Source organism: Ooceraea biroi, chromosome 9, assembly GCF_003672135.1.
Source record: "Ooceraea biroi isolate clonal line C1 chromosome 9, Obir_v5.4, whole genome shotgun sequence".
Lineage (NCBI taxonomy): Eukaryota > Metazoa > Arthropoda > Insecta > Hymenoptera > Formicidae > Ooceraea > Ooceraea biroi.
In genome coordinates this window covers 11,405,396-11,421,045 of record NC_039514.1, presented here as the reverse complement: position 1 = coordinate 11,421,045, position 15,650 = coordinate 11,405,396, and the positions used below count along the sequence as shown (strand labels likewise).

Genomic DNA, 15,650 nt, shown 5'->3' with positions numbered 1-15,650 from the left:
ACCTGTTTGGAACCTGTTTGAGACATTGTTCCGGCTCGTGGTGACCAGACGGACATGATACTCGGGCGCGTTCCCGAAGGGTCAGGGCAGGGCGGAGGGAACGATCGGAGGGATCGCGCGCGCGCACTTAGGAAGCATCACGAGAGAAGCACTCACGTAACTCACGTAACTCACGTTTACGCCCGCAAAATGAGCAGGCATACCGGTGTGTCACTTATTGCCGGCTAATATAAACATGACTCCGAGACACCCACAGAGGAGAAGAAAGTGCACGGCTCGTAAATCACAGCCGTTTTACATTTTAGCCGCGCGCCGTGTACGGCACGGGCCGATTTCGGAAACTATTAGCTTTAACGATCGTCTGCTGCGCCGTGTCGGTCGGCCGAACCATTCCGCAGCGAAGAAATCGCGTCGCGCGATCTCTAACAGTTCCATTTGTTATAACGAGTCCAGACGTCTACGGTAACGACTGTCCTTGCCAACGTTTATCGTGCTGCACCTATTGTGCGTTAATATCGGCCGCGTTATTTCAGTCTGTTTGTTAATATCGTTTTACATTGGGATTTGAGAACACGTTTGGCATGCTGGTTGCATGTCACGTATGAGTAGACATGCATTCTGAGAATCTGCATTTTTATAGTGGACTGTTATGACGCGTTAAATCATTTATAGTAGCTGTACACTCTGTGTGTCAATTTTTGAAAAATCTTACAATTTGCTATTATATTTTGTAGACGATCACAAGATAATTGGAACGTCGATTGCGACGAGGATGTAAAGGTATTCTTTTAGTGTAGACCGTGCTTTTCCTTAAAAACACAACACTTTATTTAAACCTTTACACGTTAGCAAAAACCGACTTAATCGCTCCGAAATAAGCAGTACTTCTCGACTTATCTTCGCGTACAAGTTCGGTAGCCTCCCTCAGCTCCGATTCCGCAGGCGTTAATATACCGGTGTTCGACGTGTCGCGCATGCGAATCGCGACACCTCGAACTGCGATCTTCAATCTAAGAATCGATCATCGGCTCTTACTCAGGCCAAGTTACTTTTTTAATCAAGGTGCTTGCTTAGCACTTTTCTCTGCAACGAATTTTGTAAAATATTTAATGGATGAAACGTCTTGAAATTTGTATTCTCTGATATATTTGTCTTGATCATGCAGATATCAAGTTTCAAAAAATTCTGTAGGTCTTTTCACTTGACATTTATCCCGTTTTACAATTGCTTTTGATTTTTTTCGAGAGACGTGGTATTACGTATTCGCGCGCTTCGCGCTCAAACCATCCTAAAGCTGTATTTTCTTTCATATCTATTTTTTCGTAATGTAATTTGCTCTCTGATGAGATGAAGTTGGTCGGCTCACAGATACGTTGCCACTCGTTGAAATGGTGCTTCAGACAGACGCGAGCAAGCTCTTCAAGTCATTCCGCTTCTCGGTTCCTCCGTTCTCTCTTCTCGCGATTAGCATACCAACGTTTATGGAAATATTGTGCTACCTTGATCCTCTGTAACTTAATAATGATATTATTTTAAAATTTTCATTGGTATACCGGATGTTCTTGTATATCAAGTTACATCTTCATGATCAACCAATGATGTCGGCTAGAGATCCGTTGTTAGCGATTAATAAATTCATCACATATTCCATGCGGATGATTATAAATGTTTATTCTACATCTCAAATAAAAATTATCATGCGCATGTTGTCCCATAAGAAATATTTATAAACTGTTATAAGTATAACAATTATATTTCTATCCAGTTATAAATCCTTGATTTATAAATCAAAGATTTTCAAAAGTTAAAGATCTCTTTTTGAGGGAAATCTGATGTAAGTCTGTAAACAACGTAACGGAACGCCAGAGAAAATGAGGTCTCATGCAGAATGAAACGGCAACATAACAGTTAGATCCTACAACAGTTAAAGAAGTCGTCAGTTGCTGTTCTTTCGTATCGTCTGCCATCTTGCGCTTCCGGCTCGGCTCAGGGTCTCCTCTATTCATGCCATTGATGTCGTGAAAGCGTGAACCGGTCCCTTCGACAGCGTCTTCAAGATTAATCCGTTTCGCGGAAGTGCAAATGTTCCTGTCGTGCTTCTACTATCGAGACTGTGGATTTAGCTCCGCAGAATGTTCATCTCCGTCTTCCACACGTTGGTCCCGAGGTTCCTTCGTCGAATCTCAGACGACCCGCTTAAGTCTCTTTCATTCTTCTTAGTAACATGCTAATAACGCTTGGCTCCGCTGCGCTTAATGGCAATGAGAAGAGACGGTAAAATGAATCCTTGTTAATTAAAATTCCGACATTAATAGGACAAAAAATATGCGAGAAGAAGGATAATACAACGTGAGATATTTAGAAGAATTATTTATTCCATGGATAAAATGTTCCTTGCAAATTGAAATTCCGCCGACACATTACGCGGCTGAAACGTATTTTCGTTCTTCTTTATTCCGTGTAAAGTGCTCAATATAATTTGATCCCGATGAAGTCAACGTGTAAAAATTGATAAAGATTTCCTTCGGATTATCCTCTCCATCGTCAACATTCTTAGATGGTACGTTTACTGACGCTGTTTATGCAACCCCCTTCCCCGAGATTTCCGTTCGGGAGATTCAGTCGGTAAGTTGCGAGAAGCTCGGCTTTACGTTACGAGCTTAAATCGTAAAAGCGGCGCGATCGCTCGCCGCTTAGCGATAATCTCCTTCAGATTAAATCCGTCGATGGCGGCGCGAATGGTCGTTGCATCCTCCTTTTGGCGAGGATTCCCCTTATCACGACGGACACACCGCTTTCACGGAGGAATACCTCGGGGAGGACCTTGAACGATTCTCCGTTTCTCCTCTTGTGATACCGCTATCGAGTCGCGTCGATCGATCGACCTTGGCACGCGAAACGATCGTACGTTGGGTGCATATTCTCGGATAGTATCGCACCTTGGAATTCAGCTAGAGAGAGCCTCGCAACGTCCAGACTGAGTAATCAGCCAAGGCCAATGACGCTGAAAAGTTTACCCTTGGCATTCCCCTTTGCCTTTCTTCCCTCTTGTTCGACGCTGGATGGATTAAGTGTCTTTTCTTTTTTCCTTGTCGATTTTTTTTGCATTAAATGCACCACCTCGAAGCGACGACAACGGTGCGTCGCGTGTAGATATTTATGAAATTCCTTATTTTATACGAGCTATCAAAGTAGATTTTTCGCGTCAGTCCCATCGCCGTAAAAGAAATAATCGATATTCCTGTCTCCGGATTAAATCCAATCCGTATAAACGATCGCGGGCGCCGTTGCCAAAGCTCGTTTTACATAATGAAATTCCAAACCTGCTTTCGACAGCTCTTCGCTCTTCGGGATTGACTGTATCGGTAAGCGATATCGGAGCGTTTTTTTTCTCGCTTTATGATTTAATAGCATTTATTTCTTCGATACGTTAAGGTATCGCGAGGTGTCCGTATAGAAAATGATGCAGGTGCTGAATTTAAAAAAGATTTGAGAACGATTTCTGTTTAAAGATAAATCTATGTTCATAAAAAAATTATGCCGCGCGAGACGATTTATTGTTCATCAATTTCCATTGCGGAATATTATAAAAGTATCTTATATGTAAGACGGGCTAAAGAGGGATTGTGTCTTTCCTCAAGCTGTAAAAAGCATTTGCATAGTGCATGCAAATTACTGAAGAAATCGTGTTCTCAATGTCCCAATTACTTTGCTAATCGAATTCGACGTTAGCTTCGTTTCCAACGATCGTTCTGCGTAATGAAATTCGAGAACAACCTTTGACAATTTTTCGTTTTTCAGTATCTGGCTCTTCTTATCGACAGTCGACAGATCCAGCAGTCGTAAGGGCCGCAAAGGGCGCGGAGACCCGTCGAAAGAAATGTGACACGCTCCTCCACTTGCTTATGCACGCTCGTATTTTTCATGCGAGAGGGACGCTGAAAAGTGGTTAATTACGATTGCATTCGGAGTCGAGAGCGTGGCTCGGTAAAAAGCTAGGAGAGAAACGCTTCAAAAGCTATCTCGTGGCTGCTCCCTATTCTCAGTCCAAAGGCTGTTTTAAAAGCTTCTTAAGCTGTAAACGTTCTTGTTTTTAAAGAGCCTCTACTCTATATTAAATATATTATAATACCACATTAATCTTGTGTTACTTTTATGAACAGCAAAATTCTAGTACATTATTAAATTTCCATCTACATATGTAGGAATTAATATTCCGTATAATAAATTTTAAGACACGTACGGTTAGTATTTTATTTATTATGATTTGCTGACTGCTAGTAATATTTGTTATTTGCGTATTGTTCTCTTAACTGAAATCAATTCATCAGTTTAACAATGCATAAATAATTTTACCAAATCAAGATGAGATTAAATAGTTACGCTGGAGAGAAATTATTTTGAAACTCATTCACTCGTTAAAGCATGCAATCTATTTTCACCATATTGTTATTCGCACGTGTTTTTTGTTCTTTATCCAATGTCCTTCATTCGTAACTGTACTCAGCAATCCGTCACGTTAATTCTTTCACGAGCAAGCTAGTCTTTATTCCATGGCGCGAGTCGCTTGATTAATTCATTCGCAAACGCGCGGTTGACTGCAATTGTACCCTTTCGAGAATTGTGCAGCGCGAAACGCAATTGAAAGGTAAATGCCATGTTCTGGCTGGCCTCCCGCTTTTGTGTGAAACATACCCGGTAAAAGCATTTACGAAAGGCATTTTTCGGAACCGTTCACCGGCTCGTCCATTTTTCGACAGATTACGCTGGATCGTTACGTGCAAAATGTGAAGTTCGAAAAGCTTGCGTAGAATGCTTCATGTGCTAGAGAATACCAAATTTATTTTGATCGCATTGCACTTTCGAAAGAAACTCACGTAATTGACTTAGATAATCGCACCTGAAAGCGCGAACGCGTGGGCAGAAGAAACTAACTAAATTTCGGGAACAAGGAGCGGTTCATTCAGATTATCACGGTCCAAGTGTCGAGAAAGGAGAGAGAGAAAGAGGCGGTCTGAAGAAGGCGAAGCTGATGCGTCTCGAGAAGGCGTTCATAAATTCGACTTACCAGGCCAGTCTCATGAGTATATATACGTATTTATATTCCTATATCTACATGAAATTGTTAAGACGTCTTAAGCCGATTACCGAGGAGGGTCAAGCTGACCTTGCGAGGCTTCTTCCTTGTCTCAACCCCTCGCACCCTGTTCTCCGAGTGCTAAACAAATTTCACGAAGCGTCGCAGTCTCTCATCCAAGAGCAATCGTGTTATCGCTACATAATCGCTGCGTTAATCGATATCTATTCACTGAGGGTAATCGCCTTTCGGTTTCACCTGGTATTATCAATTACGGACGCATGAGTGTAAAATAAGCCTACTTACATAAATTTGCCGGCTTAATCGGACATATAAAGGGAATTTCAGCGTTGAGAAACAAAGAGAATGTTATCGGGGAAAATAATCTCGATATAAATAACAGTCGGATTTAATTCGATAGACGTAATCCGATTAACGCGGGACTCCTTCCTCATTTCGGAAAGCTCTACCGCGGCGCGACACCGTGCGGCTTTCGGCTCGAAGAGGTCCGTATCTTAAAGCCAGTTTAAAGCAGATTCGGAGATGGGTGGCCAGATAGGGATCTTTATGGACAGCGGACGTCCTCTTACAGGTGGCATAAATCCCGCGCGACTAATTAGAATTTTATAATGGAACGAAAATGGGTATCAGATTACACGGTCGCGCGGCGTGCAGTCTGGGGATCATAATTACAAAACGCTGCTGGTGCATGTGCCGAATTTACATTTTGTACTCTATCCAAGATGAGATCAGGATGAGTCTGCGGCAAAATGACATGTACGCGTTAACATGTCTGAAAAATTAAGATAGAAAATAAACAAGCGACGGACACTGGAAACTCAATTGATGATTAGCGATCCATCAGTGTACTGATCGGAACATATGTACGAAACTGTACATTTAAATGCAAAATAATAATTCGATTAACATTATATGTATTCTATATTTTATTGGGTGTAGTTTGCTATTTCAATGAAAATTGGACAAGGATACACGAGACTCGTAAAAATTGTTTTGTTGTTTCCTCATCGAGAAGAAGACGTAGGTGTTTCTCAATGTTTCTTCCGTGTTACTCGCACAAGTTACTCGGGGGCAAATATCACCGTACACTGCAGAATTATGGCGATGTAAATTGAGAACGGTGCGGAAATTAAAGTAAACGCGAATGGAGAAGATCCAAGAGCGCTCGACTTGGTGCCAACGACTTCGTTTTACCTTCTTCCTTGCAGATAACTCGAGTTCCGCTTCCAAGCAATTATTCCGGCGACGTCCATTTAACCGCCGTAATTTATTACGTGTTTCCGGCCGCTCTCTCGCCAAGCCAATGGTGCATACCATTAGAAAATAACGCGATGCAATTTGCGTACATACTATAACGCTATTGTTAAGGCCTATTAACAAACTGTACAGCATCTTCAAAGAGCATCAAATTTTTTTAAAAAGAAAAAAGAAAATATTTTCGATAATATACAAAATCCGAAACTGAAAGTATTAATCTAATTTTGTTTTGTTTGACAGCAATTCAAAGTGCTGTTAAAGCAAAAATACCTACATCTAAAAAAGCAATAAAATAAACGTACGGAATAGGTAAACTTGCAATTGCCAATACGCGAATATTATATCCGTAGCGGATTTTCGATTTCACCTGAAAAATTGTACCCAGCGTGACATATCAGACGATTAAATTTATAAAAACGACGGGACGTCATCGTGCGATCTACCAATAATTCACAAACCTTCTGACGGGTTTCCATCTGCGCTTAACGGAAAATGAACACGAAGAATGAAAGATTAAATTATAATGGAAATACGTGTCGAAAGTGTGGCAACGCGCGGTGCGCCACGTTTTACGCATCGAACAAAATTTAATGAAACCTAACGCGTGTCCGATTATCACGAAGTAATTTCGAATCGACAAGAGGTTCGCTCGCTCGATGCAAGAGACAATGGTGTCTCGCGGTAACCGACGATTCACGTCGAGTTTCGTTTCTTCCTTGTTGTTTGAACGTGCGTTAAATAACTTATGTAAATACATAAGTAAACTCCCGGTCTGTTCGTTTCGCGTGCACGTTTGCGGATGATAAGCGGGTCTTTATCAGGGCTTCACAATCGTTGAGCGTGGCGCACGTCCGTTCGCGATCGCGCGAAGGATGCACGGCTCGATCCGGGGGCCGAATTTGCATGTCGAAATTCGCCCACTTGTTCCCTCGCGCAGCGGGTAGCTTATGGGCGATTTGATGGTCACTTTCAGCCCACGTCCTTCCATGATCCTCGCGGGTTCTCCCGCCACCCTTCCCGTTTCGACAAACTGCCGTGCATCATGGGCATCCGGTCCCACATACGGTGTCCCGCTGATGTGGCCAACGTGCCGAAAATAACGAAGACTCGCGCCGCTGCTTCCGTCCAGCGAAATGTTCCTCATACGTAAGCGTTCAATTAAGTTGGAGGACAGGGAACGACCAGTGCATTATTAAAATGATAATGAAGAACTACTCGGTGCTACGACGCGAGTTTAATAGTAGAGAAAGGTCTGAGATGTGATTCAAGTCAAACATGTACGCATTAACGATTTTACACTGCGTCATTAGACGGGTGACTGGAACTTGTACGATTGAAAGAATAGCGGAAGGATATCATGATTTTTATAAACTATCATATATTCTTGTCATATATCGTATATTCTTGAATCATTTTAATTGAGTCGTTTGCTTTTTTTGAGTGTATTTATGTATGCTTGCTTGGGTTATTTAAGATTTTATAGGAGAGAGTTGCATCTAATATAATTTGAGGTAATAAAATATAATAAGAATCTTCCATTTCTCATTTTAAATACCTTCAATTTTAAAAATATAAGAAAGTAATGAGTAAAGGAGGAGTTCCATAAAAAATATGTTAACATTTAAAAATGGCTAATTAAGAAGTAGTGATTCTTGAGACGAGAATGCACGAATGTATTGTTCCAACGCTGAACATTATAAACGTGAATCGTGCGACGAAAGTGATCAATTAAATCGAGAATGACCGAGATCGGTACGCATAGATGCCGGCCAATTTATTAATCGGATTATCAGCCTGATTTCCCTCGAGTAAACCATCCCCGTTCAACGTCGGAGGGGGAGGGGGGTATAAAATCGATTCATCGAAGCCCGAACAATTCCCCCCTCGTATCGTTCATCGTCGACGTTTCGTCCAAGTTCCTGGTGGATTCCCCTTTTCGTGACGCGCTTCCATCGTCGTGGCTCTCTTCCTCATCTTTTTTATTTGAAATAAGGGGGCGGAAGGGAGAAGAAAATCGAGGGTTCCGTGGCAAGTCTTTGATCGAGAGAGCCGGATAGATTGACGGGATCGAGAGCGTGCGCGGGTCAAAGTACTGGAAGTGAATCGAAGCTTTTTTTCCACTCTCACCTCCGAGATCAAAGCTGGCCGCATCACGGTGGCTCTTGACGCGCGGCGGCCACAAAGCGTTTATTCCCATCTTCTGGTGTGTCTGTGTCGCGTATGTATGATGTGTGACGCGACTTGTTTCGGATTTATCGCCGACGAGGATAAGAAAGCGAGCGTACGAGCGAGCGAGCGAGCGAAGATGAAATTAGGAGCGGAATGGTCGATTCGCGAAAGGAACGCGCGCGAGGGGAAGATCTTATCGTCGCCGCGATATAAATTTCCGCGGATCTCCTCTCCTTTTACCGCGGGATCTCGCGATAGCACCGCATATGAGCAGCTCTTTTTTGTCCACGAGAATTTAACTACCGCTCGCATCATTTCCACACGGAATTTAAGTGCGTTTCTAATCTCTACGGGGAAAAGTAATATAAGATATGTACATGCTGGTGCCGGTCGAACGCACGCTTCTAATATGAATTTAATTAAAACATACGCACCCTCGTGGATACATTTTGAATTTCAAATGTGTAGTCGTTTGCATATACGCCATAAATTCCAAAATGCTCGAGATCTAACTAAAGATCTCTTAGCGAAAAACGGAAACTAAATCCTATTTTTTCAGGAAGCGCATTACCTATACCTCGGCACACAATATTCAACACGAGTAAAGTTTCAGAGTTTTCGATCATATCGAACCCGACATCAATCTTTCATAGAAAGAAAAGCTTGATTTAAATCGGCACGCGCGCAATCCTCTTAGCGTCATTTCATTAAGAACTTATTCTCAGTGGTCGACTCACGGATAAACGGCGAATTAATTCCATTATAAGTCCGTGCAACGGATCGCGTCTGCGCCAAATTGCCAATATAAAATTCAACTTTCCTGCCATAACGTAAAGTCGATTCGATTTCCAAGTCGCATCCTCGTGAAAAAGCGTTCGCTCTGGAATCGCTTAAACTTTGCGGGAACGCAAGATCGCCGGAGGAGAGGTGGAGGGACATCTCATTTCACTCATCGTCTCGGGAATCGCACGCCAGGACGGATCGAATTATCTCTCGACACCGTTCCCGCGGATAAACTTTCTTCCGATCGATGAAGCCGCGCGGCAATCGCGCCCAGGGGGGAAGGACGCCCCCCGTATCCTGAAGGATTCACGGCTCATTTGGCAGACGAGTTTCGCGAAAATACCCTGCGGCCCCGCGGGCGTGACGGCCATCCTCCGTCGATCGGTTATTGAATAAAGCAATCACCATGAGACCCCACGGAATCGCTCGTTAGTCGTCGGCCGCCTTCATAAATGAATGATCGAGCGATATCGGCTCGCGTGGCATGACGGCAGGGGAGATGGAAAAATAATCTCTCGCCCTTTGACATGTGGAATGCGAGCAGCCACGCTCGCGTACGAGTTTGTTGGGATTAAATGATGCTATTGAGAACCGTATAGGGTTCCAGATATATTAGGGATAGAGTCCTTCGTGGAATTCGAGAGCAATATTTCTTAGGAAAATTTAATTTCAGAAAATCCAATGGAAATATGTGACAATGAAATTGACATTGTGAACATCTTATTTAGGATCTCGATTGAGGCTGTATTACTAAAGAATTATGTAGCAATTAAATTGCAAAATATAAAATTGTTTATCCTATATAATAGCTTTTTATTAAAATTATACTATCTACATAATCAATTTGTATAAAGTGACTGGTATTGCGAATTTGCATTTCAGAATCGGTTACGTGATACGATTGTCGCAAACTGCTTACGACTGTCGGAAGTTCTAGAATCTGGAGTCTTCTTGATTATTATACCATTAGCCTGCATCTAGTGCCATGCAATTATATTTCCACGGGTGAACTCGCGGAAACAAGGTTGCGAGTCTCTCTTAACATTTAATTACATTCGTCGGATGAAGTTACTTAACGAAGAAAATGTAACGAACAGCAAAGTGACGAAGACAGGCCTAAATCTCGACACTTCCTCACTGAGCGAGATTAGAATCGAAACGGAATTTGTTATCAGACAATATTCATAACTTAGGGAAAACTTGTTTCGAATTCGTTCCTTTTGGCGTGCGCAAAATTTATTACAGTAATTTCTTTTTAGTATAATAATTCTCGATTTCTATTACTTATTCATATTTTTAGCAATATTATTTTTCATCATATCAAGACTTTACCGATATGATCGAAATAGCGATTGATATGCAAATTTTCCGCTTCACGTAGTTTTGATGCTTTTGAGATCTTTCAATGACAGGATAAAAAATTCCAGTTTTTCCTATTTATCTTCAGAATGGTGATAAATTAGATGAACATGAAGTTGTACCGTGCGCTCTGAATTTCGTGCCGAAATCCTTTTCGTAGTATTCAATGAGAGAAATGTTGAATGTATTTTCATCGCATTTCATGATAATCAGGTCTTTCTTTATCCACGACCGTCTCGGTCCGGGGCGCGAGAAGCCGCAGGTCCAATTCGAGACACGCGCATGAGGCGAGCGAGCGACTGATGTATTCGCGTCACGAGGACGACGTCGTGCCCCACGACTCCCTCCTTTTTTTTCTGCTTCCACCCCCGTAATCAGGCAGCTCGCGAAAGAAATTCGCATTCATAACTCAAACCTGTTTCCTCTCCGTCTGCCTTGCCAGTTCCACCTTCCTCAGACGACACGTGTGCGTCAGCAAATTGTTATCCTTTCGTGTACACAAGGTTGATTGAACCAACGCGGCGAGAACTCCTCTCGTGATCCCTCGGTGTCGTACGTGCCGTGGCATCGCAGGTCGATCCGAAACTTGCACGAACGCGTGCGGAATCCACGAGAGAGCGCGTGTTCTCGCTCTTGAAAGAGATCGATGGATTCGGCGGTTCCTTTGGAGAGCAAGTAAGGCAGTGGGCTCGGGCGTAATAACATATTTCATTACCGTATATCAAATCATCTGAGAGACGCCGAGAAGCCGTACGCGCTGCGTGTTGCAGCTGGTGAACGGGAGATAAGAGAGCATCTCACCCCTTCTGTGAGACGCCCGGACGGCGCACGTGTACAATCTCGTAGAGGATCGGGCGAGATTTTGGGGAATGCTCGCGGAGATAAAACGTTTTCTCGCGTGATCCCGGAATTTTATCCCGGCGGGGCTGGACCACCGGCGACGAGCGCGCGCGCGACGGGAAGCTAGACGATCGGACACGGTGGACCTCATAAAACGCGGCGCGACGTCGTCGCGGTGTGAACCGGGCTGTAAAGTCCGGATGTGGCGCGCGTAATGTGGTGTCGGGTCGTGAAGCCCGCCGAGATAAAGCTGCTCGTAAAAGATGGACTGCGGGAGTGTTCTGGTCTAGTTTAAGTGCCACGGTATCATACGTATTTTTACGTACGCGGGGCCCGTAACGCCGCGCGTCCTTAGAGATGGTCTATCTCAAAGCTGCGCCACGCCACGTAACATTAATGAGATTCGTTCGTCGCGCGCGACACTGTGCGCCGCGCCGATTTATCTGCTTCCATCGAAATCGTCCATTTTAAGCGGGGGGGAATGTCTCTAATGCCCCTTGCGATTACGCTCTTCTTGATAGCACGGTCGCCGTTGAATCTCTCTAATTAGAGAGAAGTTCTTGTTGCGAGAGATTACCCGATCAAAAGATACACGCTATTTGGATGCTGTTTCGGAATAAAACCGGCCAGGAATTTGCGGGAAAAGGATTGCAAATCCCGCCAGATTTATCGCGCAGAACTTTCCACTGAAAAAAGCGGGAAAATATTAATGCGATCAAACGAACGATTTACGTCGGAATGAAAAATGGAAATGCAATAATAACAGTTTATATCGCAATATTATCTAATGCAATAATGCTATTGAAAGACATATTTTCGAGATAAATATTGAGCAAGTCGATATACCGTATAAATGATTTTCCGATCTGATACATTGTGCAAACATTAATTTCTGCATGAATAATGAATATTATTGATATTTTTAGAGCGTGAGCAATAAATTTGAGCACCTTTTAGCACCAGATTGTACATTCGTAACGGCTCAGTTCCGTAACTCGACATGTAACACGGCAGTGTATCGAGAAAATGCAAATGTGCTCCGTGAAAAAAGATCACGACGTGATCCGTGATCACGTTGCTTGCGAAGACAAGGATGTTCCGCGAAAGTTTCGCGTCTGCTATGTTCGATAAAACAAAGTCACTCGCAAATCCTTGCGAAACGTCTGGCGGCCGGGATAAACTGCTCGGGAAGTATTTCGAACTTTTCACCCTCGAACGAAACCCCATCTGAGACTTGCGATATAAGTTGCGCGAATTTGCCACGAATTCCCTGTCGCTTTTGCACGTGTCTTCGACGGCATAGTACTTTTAAACGAAACCTCCATTCTTCTTTTTCAGTCTTGTACGCTAAATTTAAAATAGAGAAAGTCTAACGATAAGAAGAATAATACGATTAGATGTATCTTAGTGCAAAAAATTGATAGCCGGTCTGTTTAACAAATTTTTTTCTCACTTTTCGTTTATCATCTCTGTCAGTCCTTGCTAAGAACACGCTTACTTCGTAATTTCAGGTTCCCTCTCGCTGTGTTCTTTTTACACGAACATGTAAATACTTGAGCAGTCGTCTTGCAGTCGTCTTGAGAGTCGTCGAACGGTTAGTCGTACGTGCTACATAGGGTAAGTCCTTCCGTTTGCTCCACCTTACACGAAACTTTCAGCTTGCTGGTCGACGTAGGCAGTCGCCTACGTTGACGGATACCCACGATGTGGTCAGCTAGAGTACCCTTAAGTTTCCGTGGCGGTTCGTTTCCCAGTTGGAACGTCGTTTTAAAAAGCCACACCAGAATTCAAGTGGTGCCGTGCATTCCCGCTCGCCCTTCCTCGTGACAATTTGGGGTTCGTGAATATTTCATACGAGACCACAGCAAGTTGTCCGAACAAACCACTTGGAGATATCACGCTTCTCCTTGAGCTTTCCTACTTCCCCCGGATCAATCGGAATTTATTTTTGTCTTTTCTTAAATTCGTACGATGTCGAAGCGCTCGTCGATGTTCCCGTGAATACGACGACGAATCGCTACGAATCTTTTTACCTCCGTAGATTTTCTATAAATTCGCATTCGTATCTGACTAAATGTATATTGCAGAGCAGTGAATCGTGGAATGCAATCTTGGGACGGACCATAAATTCAAGCACTTTCTACCGCAGTTTTTTATCTCTTTCTGATTCATTTACTTTTAAATAACAGCAATTCAGTCACATGAAGCACACAAAATATCCTACATAAATTCCCAGCAGAAAAGTTCAAGCATTAGACTTTTCTCCTTGCCAGCACCCGCGCAGCGTCTCATTATCAGTCCCATCAAGCAATCCGAGTTGGAGAGCGAAGATAATTCAGCGTCGTACACGCGCACATGTACCTACACATGTATACGTATACCTTGTCCTCCGCATTCCCTCTCGCTAGAACTTCATCGTCGTCGCCGTCGCGGGATCTCTCTCTACTCTCAGGTTTTCGAGTGTCCTCCGCCGTCGAGAGCGAGCGCAGATGACCCCCGCGAGATACACGCATACTGGATGGACCACGAGTAGGGAACAGGTTCTCTGGCTCGGCGTATAACATACCCGGGGTGCGGTGCGTGAAATGCGCGCGTATGCTCACCTGCGGTCGCGCGCGATGTGTGGAGAACAACGACGACGACGTGGACGAGGATGAGCCCGGGTCTCGGACTTATGTAAACAGGCTTGCGTGAGGAGAGCCAGGCTGGCTGCTATATGACCGCGCGATACCGACGCATTATGCGCTCGGCGCTTTCCGCACGCTCGCGCGCCCATTTACGTACCTGCCGTCTCTTGTGCGCTCCGTATTGTGCGCGTCGCGCGTGGTACCACTCCTTGTTACGCCTAAATGCAGGAGTGCATTGTATAATGAGCCTTCTCTTCGCGTACGGCATCGCGCGAAGTTGCAGGCTAATATTTCAGATGAACTTGATAATTCGAGTCTTCGTAATTTGAGCAATTTGCGTAATTCGAGCTGGAGAACCCATTATTCAGCATACGTAAATGGCGTGCTTCTTTTGCCCTGCTGCGAATAATAATAATTTAGTGTCTAGTATCGAGATATTTATGATAACTGAAGCTTTATATTGCCTTTTGTACAATATCTCATTTTCGTTTTCACAGAATACATAATGGTTGGTTTCCACGTAGCATTTAACTGAAACATACATTGAACTTTTCGTTGAGAGCCTTGTTTGCAACAGTAATGATCAATGTTAAAAAAGTTCCATTACATCTCACATTATCAGCAAACAGCATCAGCAAATCTCGTCGCGGCAACGCGTGTAATCGCGCGAATTCTCGAAAACAACTCACGTCCAAATGAACAATAACTTCCTCTCGATGTGTGCATGTGCATCTCATTATGCGAACACGTGCGCGAGAGTGCGCTATTAGGACTCGCACATACTCCAGCCCGCTTGAACCCGCGTTTCCGACCGACTTGATACCGTAAGCGAACGCTGGTGCATTGCGTGCTTGCGCAAAGTTATCCCGAGGCGAACTCTGCTCATGATAACTCTCGCTGAATGCCGACCAAAGACCAGTTTCCTCGCAGAAGACACATATTTGAGGTAATTCGTGCGCTTATGCGATGCGCCGCGCGTCCCCAGGTTGAACGCGCGCAAGCCCGTTTTACACGGCTCGTAAACCTCTCGTAAACCCCAATTTGACGAGGGAACGTTCGATCGGTACACTCGATTAAGAACGGTGACGATGATTGTCGCGGTTCACAGTTCAAGGCTAAAAGTGGAAATCGGGTGACGTTATACTTGTGACTCGTTACCAAATTACATTGTAGCCCCCGTGGATTTCTTTATTGACGAAATCAAGTTTTGCGTGACACCGTGTGAAGTTCATTGCGAAATTCTGCGTCCACCATGCGCTGTACCTTCGTGAAAGTAAACGAGATTGCATCGATGAACACATCGCGCTCGATTGTCTGTCACGCTTCTGACGATGATTTGTTCTGGAAATTAACGATGTTCTCGCAAATTGACTCAATCACGGGTGGTACGGCGAGTCCGCGTACGATTATGCACGTGCGAGTAAATTTCTGAGTGACTCCGCGATGCGCTTGACGTTGAGGACGACGACGAACGACAACGGGGAGACTTGGGATGACGCAACAGCAGTATAAGACCA

General features: G+C 43.9%; 1 protein-coding gene and 1 long non-coding RNA gene across 3 annotated transcripts in view; one reads left to right on the top strand and one right to left on the bottom strand.

Moving 5' to 3' along the window:
- The window catches only part of LOC105283108 (netrin-1), a 162,016-nt gene that overhangs the window by 43,847 nt on the left and 102,519 nt on the right, over positions 1-15,650 (bottom strand). The window lies entirely within an intron of this gene.
- The window catches only part of LOC105283102, a 104,989-nt gene that overhangs the window by 34,949 nt on the left and 54,390 nt on the right, over positions 1-15,650 (top strand). For both annotated transcript variants that reach the window (XR_003406979.1, XR_894637.2), the window contains exon 3: positions 13,018-13,123. This is a non-coding gene — a long non-coding RNA (uncharacterized LOC105283102). The remainder of the gene's footprint in view (positions 1-13,017; positions 13,124-15,650) is intronic.